The following is a 14,326-nucleotide window of genomic DNA, read 5'->3' as shown; positions in this document are numbered from 1 at the left end:
CTTTTATGGGGAAGACAAGAATTTGAGACAGAGGAAAGAAATGTGACGATAGAAACAGAGGGTCAAGGTCAGAACGAGTTTTGAAGATGCTATTTTTCTGACTCTGACCTCTCACCTCTAGAAATACAGTATAAAACAAATGTGTTGTTTAAACTACTAAGATCCTTATGGCAGCAATTTAAAACTGATACAGTTGCTCAAAGAGTGGAAGACATGAAGTCATTGGTAATGACACGAACTAGGATAGGACATGGACTATAGTGTGTCCGTGAAAATGAGGTCAAGGAGCTCAGATGTGTTCAGCATGAGCACCCACATCAATGCTGACGTCAACAAGAATGAAGAAAGTTATCTGGATGCTCATATCTTCAACGAAGGAGTGGGGAGGTTTCCACGTCACCAAAAAGAAATGTATTTCAGAGGGTCTTGTCTTTTAGAGGGAGGAAGGAGACGGGGTGGTCTAGAAGGGAAAATGGAACAGAATAAGGACAACTATCCCCTCCCCAAGCTCCATTACATGTGAAATATGAGATATAAAAATAGTCACCAGTAAAGAGAGCTATTGATAGAAGAGAATCAATATCCTCAAAGATGACCAGGATGCAGTTAAAGAAAAAAACTGAAGTGAAGGTAATGATGAGGAGAGAGCTGAAAATACCAAGGATTTTAGATTTTGATGACAAACTGTAAGGGCACAGTGAAAAAGTGTAAAATATAGGATGGAAGCAAATTATCAGGTCAAATTAAGAGAATTTTTTGGGTTTATGGGGCATGAGTCCAGTAATAACCTATGAACTAAAATTTCAGGCTTCCGGACTTTGATAAACAAAAGTGTAAGGCATGATGGGATTTGTCCTGATGCTTTTCTTAGAAGGGTAAGCAGTTCAAAACACAGCCTCTGGGGGAGATTATTGTCTTAGGTGTTTGAAGTGACTGCTGAATCCAAGAGTAACTGTCTTACCAACAAGGAGCCTGAACTCGTCAGGATTCCTCACGGGGAGCCTATTTGGCGGGCAGGAGCGGGCAGCGAGGTTTGACTCAGCAACTCAAAGAACGAGAAGGCTTTGCTAAAACCATTTAAGCCCATGGAGAGTCCTCAAGCCTCCTTTGCAAATTCCAGAAAGTTCACCATGGCTATGGGAGGCGCAGCAGACCCCTCACCAATCTGCTGTGGTGCTATGGTGAAGAGAAGGGCAAGCAAGGGGAAAAATTAGCATTATCTCAGAAGGGTTTTCCTTGGTCTACAGTCCTATTATGTCCATGAATTCAGGTATCTTAGTGATAAACATTACTCTTTCTAGAAACATAACCTCATATTTGGAGAAAAGTAATGTATAAGAAAAGCCGAACAGAATTAGCACGGTGAGACTGAAAAAGACAAAGCACATTGTGAATGAGAAATGGCACAGACTGAAATGTCTCACAAACACAGAATGAGAACCAGCTTTTCTACAACGTAGGAGTGTTTGGGCAATCTTAAAATCCCCAACCTCTAGTAGAAAAATCCCAGCATGTTGCAGAAAAACCATATTCATTAACTTGTTCTAAAAGTGAATTCTGTCTCTTTGCACCTATTTTCTCCAAACAGGAAGCTGGTATAAATTTTTCATATTTATATGTTAATTTTAGTTAATATTGAAGAAATGTAGTTAGTACTTTTTTCTATGTGATACAAACAACTACACAGAAATTGTAGAAGAAATCTACACAGAAATCTCTTTAGGATAGCAGTGCTTTGCATGGCTTCAGAGTGCCCTAAAACCAATGAAGTTTTATTTATGTAATAGGGTGGATGTCAGTAAAAATAAGGTGAGGGTCCTTAGTTTCCTTCAATCCTCAAAATGATTTCATCTTTTAAAAAAGAAGAAAAACAGCACATCTCTAGGAGCTTATTATAAAAACAAATTAATTCTGATATCAATAATATAAATTATAAAACAGTATGTTAAAATATTAGACTTTCATTTTCCAATTAGCGTGTAGAGAGGGATGTGAAATCAGTGGTTGCTAGATGGTAAGGGGAGTGAGGAATGCATCAGTACAGTAGACAAAAATTTTAGGACAATAAAACTGTTCTGTAAGAATTGTGGATACATGTCTCTGTACATTAGTAAAAACCAATGGAGTATGAAACAGTGAATGCTAATATGAACTATTGTTGTTTTTGTTCAGTTGCTAAGTCATGCCGGACTCTTTGTGACCCCAAAGACTGCAGCACGTCAGGCTTCCCTGTCCTTCACTATCTCCTGGATTTTGCTCAAATCATGTCCATTGAGTCAGTGATACCATCCAACCATTTCATCCTGTCGTCCCCTTCTCCTTCCGCCTTCAATCTTTCCCAGCATCAGAGTCTTTTCCAGTGAGTCAGCTCTTCACATCAGGTGGCCAAAGTATTGGAGCTTCAGCTTCAGCATCAGTCCGTTCAATGAATATTCAAGGTTGATTTCCTTTAGGATGGACTGGTTGGATCTCCTTGCAGTCCAAGGGACTCTCAGGAGTGTTCTTCAGCACCACAGTTCGAAAGTATCAATTCTTCGGTGCTCAACCTTCTTTATGGTCTCTCATATGACCACTGGAAAAACCATTGTTTGACTACACGGACCTTTACTGGCAAAGTATTGCCTATGCTTTTTAATATGTTATATGGTCATAACTTTCCTTCCAAGGAGCAAGTGTCTTTTAATTTCATGGCTGCAGTCACCATCTGCAGTGATTTTGAAGCCCAGAAAATAAAGTTGTCACTGTTTGCATTGTTTCCCCATCCATTTGCCATGAAGTGATGGAACCAGATACCATGATCTTAGTTTCCTGAATGTTGAGTTTTAAGCCAACTTTTTCACTCTCTGTTTCAGTTTCATCAAGAGTAGCTAGTTCCTCTTTGATTTCTGCCATAAGTGTGGTGCCATCTGCATACGGGAGATTGTTGATACTTTTCCCTGCAATCTTGATTCCAGCTTGTGCTTCATCCAGCCTGGCATTTCCCATGATGTACTCTGCATATAAGTTAAATAAGCAGGGTGACAATATACAGCCTTGACATACTCCTTTTCCTATTTGGAACCAGTCTGTTGTTCCATGTCCAGTTCTAACTGTTGCTTTTTGACCTGCTCACAGGTTCCTTAGGAGGCGAGTAAGGTGGCCTGGTACTCCCAGCTCTTTAATAATTTCTCACAGGTGCTAAACTATAGACTTCCATTACCAATAATGTATCAACTATGGCTCATCAATTATAACAAGTATAGCACAAAAAAGCAAGATGTCAATAACAGGGGAAACTGCTTGGGCTGGTGACGTGTATGGAAACTCTGTACTTTCTACTCAATCTTTTTTATAAACCTAAAACTGCAAAAAAATAAACCATTAATTTTTAACAAAGATGATGCTGTGAATAAAATGAACTGGAGTACACCTAGACTATAAGCAGGAATCCAATTAAGAGAATTCTGCAATCATCAAGTCTGGAAATGATGGCAGATTGGACCAGGGTGGATATGAATTAAAAGGCCAGAATCAATATATATTTAAAGAGTGGTATGAGAATTGGTGATGATTTGAATATATGTAAAGTGGGAAGGGATATACAAATAAGCAACCTATAAATTTTGGGCTAATACAAAACAGGTAAAATTCCAAAGTACAGATTTTGAGGAACAGATACTTTTTGAAGCCAACAGGATGGGTCCATGGCAGGAAGAGATTTATTAAAGATAACATAGATGGTTCAACAATCCACTGCATAAAGAAAGCAATAGAGTAATATTTTATAACTTACAATCATTTGATATTTCCATCCTGTCTTGGTCAACTCAGGTTGCTCTAACAAAACACCATAAACTGGGCAGCTTAAATAATAGACATTTATTTCTTAAAGTTTTGGAGGCTGAGAAATCAAAGATCAAGTTGCTGACAAATTTGATTCATGGTGAGAACTCTCTTTCTGGCTTGTAGAAGATTGCCTTTTCACTTAGTTCTCACACGGCAAAGAGGAGAAAGAGTTGGTCTCTTCAGGACACTAATGCCTTTGTGAGGATCACACCCTCATGACCTCATCTAAATATAATTACTTCCCAAAGGCCCCACCTCCATATACAATCACATCAAGGGCTAAGGCATCAACACATGAATTCTGAGTGGAGATAAACATTTAGTCTATAACATACCTCTAGCCCTAAGCCAGAATTGCATTATCCTATAACACAAATTTAACTCCATACCACTTACGTGTGCATGTAATACTTGTATATTTGTAAGAATATACATGGAAAACAATATTTGGGATTTAAAAGTAATTAGTTATTTTAGATAATTTAAATATTCAAGACTTTGAAACAAAACTTCCTTTGTCAAAGGAATGTCAATGTCAACAGATGCTGTTTCCAATATTTGTAAGTTCACCCTGTCCCTTCCTCCACCAAAAAAGGTAAGCTCCTGAGCAAGGAGTCATGTATCCAAAACACATTTTATTCTCCAGTTCTCATCAGTGTAGTCTGAAAACTTTCAGAAAGAATATGCAGAAGTATAAATTTTTAATGCATCACATTAGAGGAGAATAAAGTAACCAAGATCCAGATAATTTTGGACTTTATAGTCTGTAGTCAACACCTTAAATTTCGTCTGGAACCAGACCAGATTACAGAACACTGATGCAATATCCAATGGAAACATTATCACAGCTTGATTATGGAGTAATATGCTGCATTTCTCATGCTGCTTTCATTAAAATAGCATCATATCCACAAAACTTTTGAACAGACCATCTCTGGGGAGAACAGTCCAAAATTATCATCTTATTAAAATATAACTTCTGCTTTGATTGCTTTTTCTTGTTTTCTTTCAAGTTTCAAACTATGCTGAATGGCCAGGGGAATACAGATTATGCCTGATATAGAACAGGCCTGGCCCTTAATGTCACACACAGGGCCAGGAGTGTATTTCCTACACTTCTCCAAAACAGGAACTCTTCGCCCTCTCCCTGGTCCACCCTGACGCCAGGGCATCAGCTTCCCAGTTAGGGTGGAGATAAACATTTCACACGTTAGGCCTACCGCCTCATTCACTATAAGTCTGCTTTTTTTTTAATCTTCTCTTTCTGTCACAGAATCTCAGAGTTTGGCACCTGAATGTCATGATTTGTCATGGCCTAAGCTTGTGTTCACTGACAGGAGCTTGTGAGAACATGAGCTGGGAGAAATAGATGTAACCAGAGCAAAGTAAAAAAGAAAACTATATACATACATACATACATACATTTATATATATATATATATATATATATATGTTTTTTTTTTTTTTAAGAAGAAGAGGATATTCAGGAGTTCCCCCTCAACCTCTGCTTTTCCCAAAATTGCACACACTGCCTGACAACTGTTCCCGAACTCCATTCTTTCTACATTCGCAGGATCAAGATGATTTCAGAAAACAGGGCAAAGTTAAAGCTGTGAGAGGTCTCTCATCTCCACAAGAAAAGAGAAGAGATGCACCTCCCCTCCTTGTCAGATAACCCACTGGAAATGAAGACTTTTATGTCAAACTGGAATTTTCTCCATTCTTTCTTGTACAAATGTACGAAGGCTTCTACACACTAGGATAAGTCACCAAGGTGGCATATACATTTTCCTTCCCTGGAGACCTTTACAGAAGATAAATATCAAACTGCCTTTGAAGGATGGCATGGCGTCCTGACCACACCTTGAGGAATGAAGTAAAAAACCTTTGCTGTTGCTAGTGCCTTATGGGTGAGGAATAAAGATCCCAAAAAAGTAGCAATACTAACAATATAAAACAATTCCTTTTAAACACTAACTCTTTATTTCCAATGCAGTCATTTCTCTTCTTGAAATATAACCCTCTGTCACCCTGACATTAAAAGTCGACATAGCCCCAATTCTCTCCAGTTGGGCTACAAAATTAATTGAGTAATATAAACAATATCAATTTAGCATAATGAACCATAAAAGACTCACACCAACAATAAATTAGAAGACATAGCTGCCTTTCATAACTGAGTTATATCCAAGCTTGTAGGGTCCAGAAATTAATTCAGGGTAAATAGAATGTTTATTAAAATACTAGGATATCTGATATATTCTGAGTTAGAAAGGATCTAAGGGAAAGATATGCTCTCTTTAGAATTCCAAGTACTAAGAATTGATTGGTCTTAAAATAGCAACAAGATGACCAATGTCTGGTACATAGTAACGAATGTTGAATAAATGCACTAAGGGTAAAACCTTGTTTTTCTGTATTTTCGGTCTTTTTGAAATGGCTTGTTCCTGCCCCACACAGTATGTTCAGACCCCTCTCTCCTTCAGGTATGAAATGTGATTTAATACATCTTTGTTTTCTTTTTTATTCAAAGTATAATTACCTATGTCTATCATCCTATTGGCTTAATTTATACAGCTGAAGTTTATTTATCTTTTGCTAATTCATGAGATTGGTATAAATGTTAATAGACCTTCCCAATCACTGTTGAAATGCAGTTTTTAGAGTTCTGCAAGAGCATTTATTTTCTTCTCTCAGATTACCATCTTCCCCATCCCAACTAGAAACTACAAGGCTGCAGAACAGCTGGATTGGCCCCAGAACCTCATACATAAGTCTATTCAATCCCCCAGAACCTCAGTGACAATATCTAAGCTTTCATACGTAAGTCTATTCAATGAATGGTACTTTATCACTCCAAGAATTCTTGTAACACTCTGCATGTAATAAAAGGTATAAACAGAGATATTCCTGCTATTAGATATGTAGGGATATAATCTCAATATCTACCTCTTAAGTAAGTTCTAAGAACCTGATACCTACATACAGAACAGTGTAAAGAACAGTATTACTAGATATTCCCTTAATTCAGTTATTGAGGAAGGTGATCACTGAAAAGATGGAAAGAGGGTAAATTTTAGGGACTTCCTGTGTCTCTAAGATTCCGATGGTGAAAAAATGAGGAATGCTGTGAAATTTGGGGCATCTATTAGTAAATGACAGCCTACAACAAAAAAATATTTCCAATGACTCAACATCTCTTGTGAGATTTCATTTTAAAAGCTGGTTTTATTTTGAAAAGCTAATGTAAAATCACCAAAGACCATTACTTCTAGAGCAATTCTTTCATATATAGCCTTAAAACTAAATACCCAACAAATCATTAATTTTTATTTCCTCTCACTTACAACTAATAGAGAATACAGTTCTCACTTTCTTCTAAGATTGTCATGAGATAAACCAAAGATATTATTTTGAAAATATTTCTACCTCATCTAAATGTCCAACCAACAACAAGAAATAAAACTTTATGAAAACAACTGCTCTGTAACTGCCTTACTTGTGGCTTCTGTCAACTATTAATACTTAAAGTTACTTTTAAGTAAGTTTTTTTTTGCTTGCTTGTTTGTTTAGTTGAGTTTGTTTCTTAAAATGTGCAAAGGACCAAATAATTCATTAGAATCTGCCTACAAATATGTTTCATGAAATTACATCATTAAAATAGAAAATAATTCAAAGACCCAAAATAAGAAATAGATAGAAACCGTGTTTTGTATTTAGAAGACATCTTAGGGCAGGGGTCCCCAACCTCTGGGATCTAACCCCTCATGATCTGAGGTGGAGCTGATGTAATAATAATAGAAATAAAGTGCACAATAAATGTAATACTTCTGAATCGTCCCGAAACCATCCCCAACCCTGGTTCGTGGAAAAACTGTCTTCCATAAGATCAGTCCTTGGTGCCGAAAGGTTGGGGACCACTGTTTTATAGCATTTTTTGTCTTTCTTTCTCAAATTTTTACAAAGCCTCTTATTCTAACAATTTCCTCTCACCAATCAAAAGTCCACCTTTACAGATAAAATACAAAACTTAGGATTTATATTTGTCTAAAATACTAATTTATGACTTAAAAACCCTAGATTCAGTTTAAACAGCAGCAACTATAATTACATCCCGCTTTTAACACTGCTTTACTGATATGATCCTATTCAAGCTTTTTAAGAATCAACATAGTAACAACTTGTTCATTCAAAAAAAAATCAAGAAAAGTAACATTATACTCAAATGAACATAAACTCAAGTCATATTCACCAAAATGCTCTCAAAGCCTTGTATATTTTCTGAAATGTTAACTATTTTGTGGGCACAGAGACACCTGTCTCAGCGGCTCCTCACTCTGGACCCTGGGTCTGCTCATCCTGCAATGTCTTTGCACCCTCTGATGGTCAGCAGCTCCTCTCTCTGGACCCTGGGTCTGTTCACCCTGTGACACCTCTGTGTCCTCTGAAGGAGCGGCTCCTCTCTCTGGACCCTGGGTTTCTTCATCCTATGATGCCTCTGCACCCTCTGATGGTCAGCGGCTCCTCTCTCTGGACCCTGGGTCTGTTCACCCTGTGACACCTCTGTGTCCTCTGAAGGAGTGGCTCCTCACTCTGGACCCTGGGTCTGTTCACCCTATGATGCCTCTGCACCCTCTGAAGGAGCGACTCCTCGCTCTGGACCCTGGGTCTGCTCATCCTGCAATGTCTTTGCACCCTCTGATGGTCAGCAGCTCCTCTCTCTGGACCCTGGGTCTGTTCACCCTGTGACACCTCTGTGTCCTCTGAAGGAGCAGCTCCTCACTCTGGACCCTGGGTTTCTTCATCCTATGATGCCTCTGCACCCTCTGATGGTCAGCGGCTCCTCTCTCTGGACCCTGGGTCTGTTCACCCTGTGACACCTCTGTGTCCTCTGAAGGAGTGGCTCCTCACTCTGGACCCTGGGTCTGTTCACCCTATGATGCCTCTGCACCCTCTGAAGGAGCGACTCCTCGCTCTGGACCCTGGGTCTGCTCATCCTGCAATGTCTTTGCACCCTCTGATGGTCAGCAGCTCCTCTCTCTGGACCCTGGGTCTGTTCACCCTGTGACACCTCTGTGTCCTCTGAAGGAGCAGCTCCTCACTCTGGACCCTGGGTTTCTTCATCCTATGATGCCTCTGCACCCTCTGATGGTCAGCGGCTCCTCTCTCTGGACCCTGGGTCTGTTCACCCTGTGACACCTCTGTGTCCTCTGAAGGAGCAGCTCCTCACTCTGGACCCTGGGTCTGTTCATGCTGTGATGCCTCTGCATACTCTGAAGGAGTGGCTCCTCACTCTGGACCCTGGGTCTGCTCATCCTGCAATGCCTCTGCACCCTCTGATGGTCAGCAGCTCCTCTCTCTGGACCCTGGGTCTGTTCATCCTGTAACACCTCTGGGCCCTCTGAGGGTCAGTGGCTCCTCACTCTGGACCCTGGGTCTGTTCACCCTATGATGCCTCTGCACCCTCTGAAGGAGCGACTCCTCGCTCTGGACCCTGGGTCTGCTCATCCTGCAATGTCTTTGCACCCTCTGAGGGTCAGCAGCTCCTCTCTCTGGACCCTGGGTCTGTTCATGCTGTGATGCCTCTGTGTCCTCTGAAGGAGCGGCTCCTCACTCTGGACCCTGGGTCTGCTCATCCTGCAATGCCTCTGCACCCTCTGAGGGTCAGCAGCTCCTCTCTCTGGACCCTGGGTCTGTTCATGCTGTGATGCCTCTGCATACTCTGAAGGAGTGGCTCCTCACTCTGGACCCTGGGTCTGCTCATCCTGCAGTGCCTCTGCACCCTCTGAGGGTCAGCAGCTCCTCGCTCTGGACCCTGGGTCTGCTCATCCTGCAATGTCTTTGCACCCTCTGAGGGTCAGCAGCTCCTCTCTCTGGACCCTGGGTCTGTTCATGCTGTGATGCCTCTGCACCCTCTGAGGGTCAGCAGCTCCTCTCTCTGGACCCTGGGTCTGTTCATGCTGTGATGCCTCTGCACCCTCTGATGGTCACTTCAGGATCTGCTTTGTTGGGAGCAATTTATTCAAGGTGATTCAATGGTTTCTTCATCTTGCAAATTTGAATTTTTATTAGAATAATGACATTTACACAATTTCCACTTTTAAATCTGTAATTTCATAATCCCAACTATTAATTGAAGCTCGTACTTCTTGACACTGTTGAGAAAACAGAAGTATATAGAGTCGAGGTTACTAGGATAATAATTAGGAAATATGCCATATTTTCCAAGTATGTCTGACATATTAACAAGCTAATAAGAACTTAAGATTCTACCTCCTAGCACAAAGCAATTGAATAGTAATGCCATCATTAGATATCACAGTCTTTATTTTCTGATACTGGCATGATGAAATCAACTTACAATCTGTTTGGTCCTGTTTATATAAAGCATGGATATGGTTTCTAACTTAGCACAATATCCTAAAAAAAACAGTATATATGTGACTGCCCTTCATTAAGAAGTTGCAATGGCAAAATTAAGCATACACACACACTTTATAACTCAATTGGCTCATGTCACCTTGGAAACATTAAATTTCTCTAATTTAGAGTTCATTTAAAAAAAAAAAAAACCCTATGGATCAGTTGTTACCTTTCTATTATATTTAATTTGATAACCATAATAAAAACAAAGACTGATTGATTCTTTCCTAACTTAAAATCTCCTCTTTCTACTAGTTACAGTTTCCTGTTTAGAAAACATTTAGGGAAAATGTGTAAACCTTTAATGACAATTTTTATTTCTGAATTCATGCTGCTACCAGTGATACGGATAGCTGCTTTGTGGTAAAAAGAAACAACGGCTCAAACTGTACATATGGCAGAGGAACCAGTCTTTATGAAGTGTTTCTAAGAAGAACTGTTGCACTGCCAAACTCTTTTTTCATTAAAGGGTAACAGCTACAGATGTTAAGATGTTTTCAATTTGAAGAGAAGAATAACTTGAGTAACTCTGGGTCTTAAATTCCAAACATATTACATTCACATTTTTATCAGAGAAGTACATCAGAACCTATACATATATTTATAAATCGATATCTTGGGTTTCAAACTACAATGACTGTTATTAAAAGACACAAAAGAGTACTAACCCAAAGGGCAAGGAATCCTGTAACTGAGTAACAGATAAGAAGGCGGAAAACACGATTTCACCACGCTAAAGTCAGATGTCACACAGACTGATGCTCCAAATATGTAAAGCTTCTATCAATTCCCAAACTGCAAATGAAGTTTATAATAAATTTTGGGTGGTCTATCCAAAAAATATAACTATCGCTCACAGTAGGTAACAGCATTTACAAAGATTACCAATGCCTGCAAGATATTAATCTGTAGGTTTCCTAGGTGTAATTCACTGTATCAGGTGTGCTGACAGCAAACACATACTTCAGAACATTAAACTTATTACCAGTTGTAAAAATACTTTTTATTTACAAATATACTTTCAAAAAATGTAAAAACCCATGTCATCACTCTTATAATGCAATCTCGTATATAGTCTAAAATACACTGCTCATATTTCATAAACGTTGACAAACACAATATGAAATTGCCAAGTGAATACTCCTAATACCTCCTCTTCCACAGCAACAATCACGGACAACTGGAATCTACTTTACAAGCATGTCTATCTTTTTAAAAACCGCACATGCTTTATTAGTGGGCATTGCACTTGTGTCCGACAGAAGTCTGACAATTTAATTGTATGTTCAAAGATACAAAACAGTTAAATCCACGAGCATCAACAACCACCCAGGAAACCAATAATGAGGGTTGTTTGAAAGTAGAGTAACCCAGAGGTCCTAAACTACTTAACATAAAATTCCAGGCTCTTCAATATCAGCCACAGGATACTACTCTTCATTTCTTCAGCATTAAATCTTTTCACATGTCGGTGATTACACACTTAGCTCCCTTTATTGGAAATAATTTCCTTTCTTAAAGCTCTAATTCAAAAAGATACCTACACCTCAATGTTCATACCAGCACTATTTACAATGACCAAGACAGGAAAGCAACCTAAACATGCATCTGATGAAAGGATAAAGAAGATGTGGTAACATACACAACGGAATATTACTCAGCCACAAAAAAGAATAAAATAACACCATTTACGGCTACATGGGTGGACCTAGAGATCACCATACCAGATGAAGTCAGCCAGACACAGGATGACAAATATCACTCATATATCGAATCTAAAATAAACTAATTGTTTACAACAGAGAAACAGACCCACAGACATAAAAAACAAACATGATTACCAAAGGGGAAAAGGAGAGGAGGGATAAATTGGGAGTTTGGAATTCACAGATTAAAAACTACTATATATTAATTAGCCTCCAATTAAAATAAATTAATTTTAAAAATAATAAGAGTATCTAAACAAACCAAAAAAAAAAAAAAAAAAAACAGGGGAGAAGTTCATGCTGAACTTAAACTTTTGTGTGGAGGCACTCAACATTAGTGGACAAAGTGATACTCAGGAAAAGAAAATGTGGTCAGTGTTGTTCAACTAAAAATAAGTATTTTCCAATATACATGAAAAAAAACTACTATATACAAAATAGATAAATAATAAGGTCCTACTGTATAGCACGTGGATTCCCTGTTCATTATAACCTATAATGGAAAAATACAAAAGAAACTCTATATGAGGAAGCGAATCACTTTGCTGTACAACAGAAACTAATAACATAGTAAGTCAAGAATACTTCAATTAAAAAAAAGAAATAATTCACTATCTTATTGTGGAACATCATTATATACTGGGATTTATTGTATCATAATATAAAATATCGGAGAAAGCAATGGACCCCACTCCAGTACTCTTGCCTGGAAAATCCCACGGACTGAGGAGCCTGGTGGGCTGCAATCCACGGGGTTGCTAAGAGTTAGACACGACTGAGCAACTTCACTTTCACTTTTCACCTTCATGCATTGGAGAAGGAAATGGCAACCCACTCCAGTGTTCTTGCCTGGAGAATCCCAGGGACGGGGGAGCCTGGTGGGCTGCCGTCTACGGGGTCGCACAGAGTCGGACACAACTGAAGTGACTTAGCAGCAGCAGCAGCAATATAAAACATTTGACTCTCTCTCCCAACTGACCACCATTTGAATTCCTTGAAGACAGGAACTGACTTCAATCACTTTTTTTCTCTTTTTCTTGGCTGTGGCTTGTGGGATCCTAGTTCCCTGAGCAGGGACTGAACTCGGGCCCTCAGCAGTGAAAAGCACAGAGTCCCAACCACTGGACCACCAGAAAATTCACTTGACTCATTTTTACACCTTCAGTCCCTAAAAACTAGGAGGTGCTTTTAGAGTCTAAAACATAATTATGGAGAACTATGTTTTAATCCTAGGCTCAATCAGCTAATTTTGCAGTTTCCTTATATGAAAATAAGGATGAAAACACCTGACAGGACTGCTGGGAAACTGAAAAGGATGCCTATAAAGTGACTAACGCAGTGCTTGGCAGACAGGAGACTGTAATACGTACTCATCAAATGTGAGTTGAACTGATCTTTCCGTACAGCTCTTTCCACACATATACTTACTCAAAACATTTCCAGACTTCTCAAAATTTAAACTTTGTACTCTTTTTATATACTAGAATTAAAATAAAACTATAGCTATAAAAATAAAGGATTTTATAGTGTACTCAGACAAATAGGCATCTGAGGGCACTAAGTTCAAGCTTTATCCAGAAATAAAATATCCTAAGAAACGGGGACTAAAGTTCCAGGCATTCAGCTTTATTGTCTCTTCTACCTCCCACCAAAAGGGCAGGGGAAAAAGCTTCAATATTTATAAGACTAAGAATAATGGATGTGCATAATTTTCCCTTAACATACATTTCTGCCTTTTAAGCTCAGTTTAAACTCAATGAAACGCCTAGAACATAGACTAATTATGCATAAAAAAGATGCTTTAACTGCAGTGCACATTCAGTAGACAAAAATCCAAAGAAAGCAGACCTGCCTGAAACATTTACAAATCAATTCATTAAATTGATTTGGAATGAACTGTGCTGTAATTTAAAACATAAATTACCACAGGCCAAACTTGATAAACTTTCATTTTTAAGGCACTTTCACTTGACCTAAGAATTTTCAAGAAACAACAATCTGCCTAATCTTAAAAAATAAGCTATTGTATGTAAACACTAGCTTTTAAAGGAGTAATGCTTAAGAACATAATCATAAAGAAATTTCAAGAGTACAAAAAATCATATATTTGAATTAATAACTTCAATAAATCACTGATATTTTATTGAGAACAGGCAATGTGTTTCCATTTCAAAATGAATTATCCCACATTTAATGTCTAGAATGTTTCCACCTCATTTCATAATTCTAATATAATGGTAGAAGAAAATTTTTAAGTTTGTTTCTATTTTCTTTTCATGAAAAAAAGCTGTTCCTTGAGAAACAAGTGATTATGCCTGAGTCTTTTTGCAGGTTTGTCTACTCAAATCTCCTGAAAACTTACTCTTTATCTT

Source organism: Muntiacus reevesi, chromosome 1 (genome assembly GCF_963930625.1).
Source record: "Muntiacus reevesi chromosome 1, mMunRee1.1, whole genome shotgun sequence".
In the NCBI taxonomy this organism is placed as follows: domain Eukaryota; kingdom Metazoa; phylum Chordata; class Mammalia; order Artiodactyla; family Cervidae; genus Muntiacus; species Muntiacus reevesi.
Note: the sequence above shows the minus strand (reverse complement) of the source record.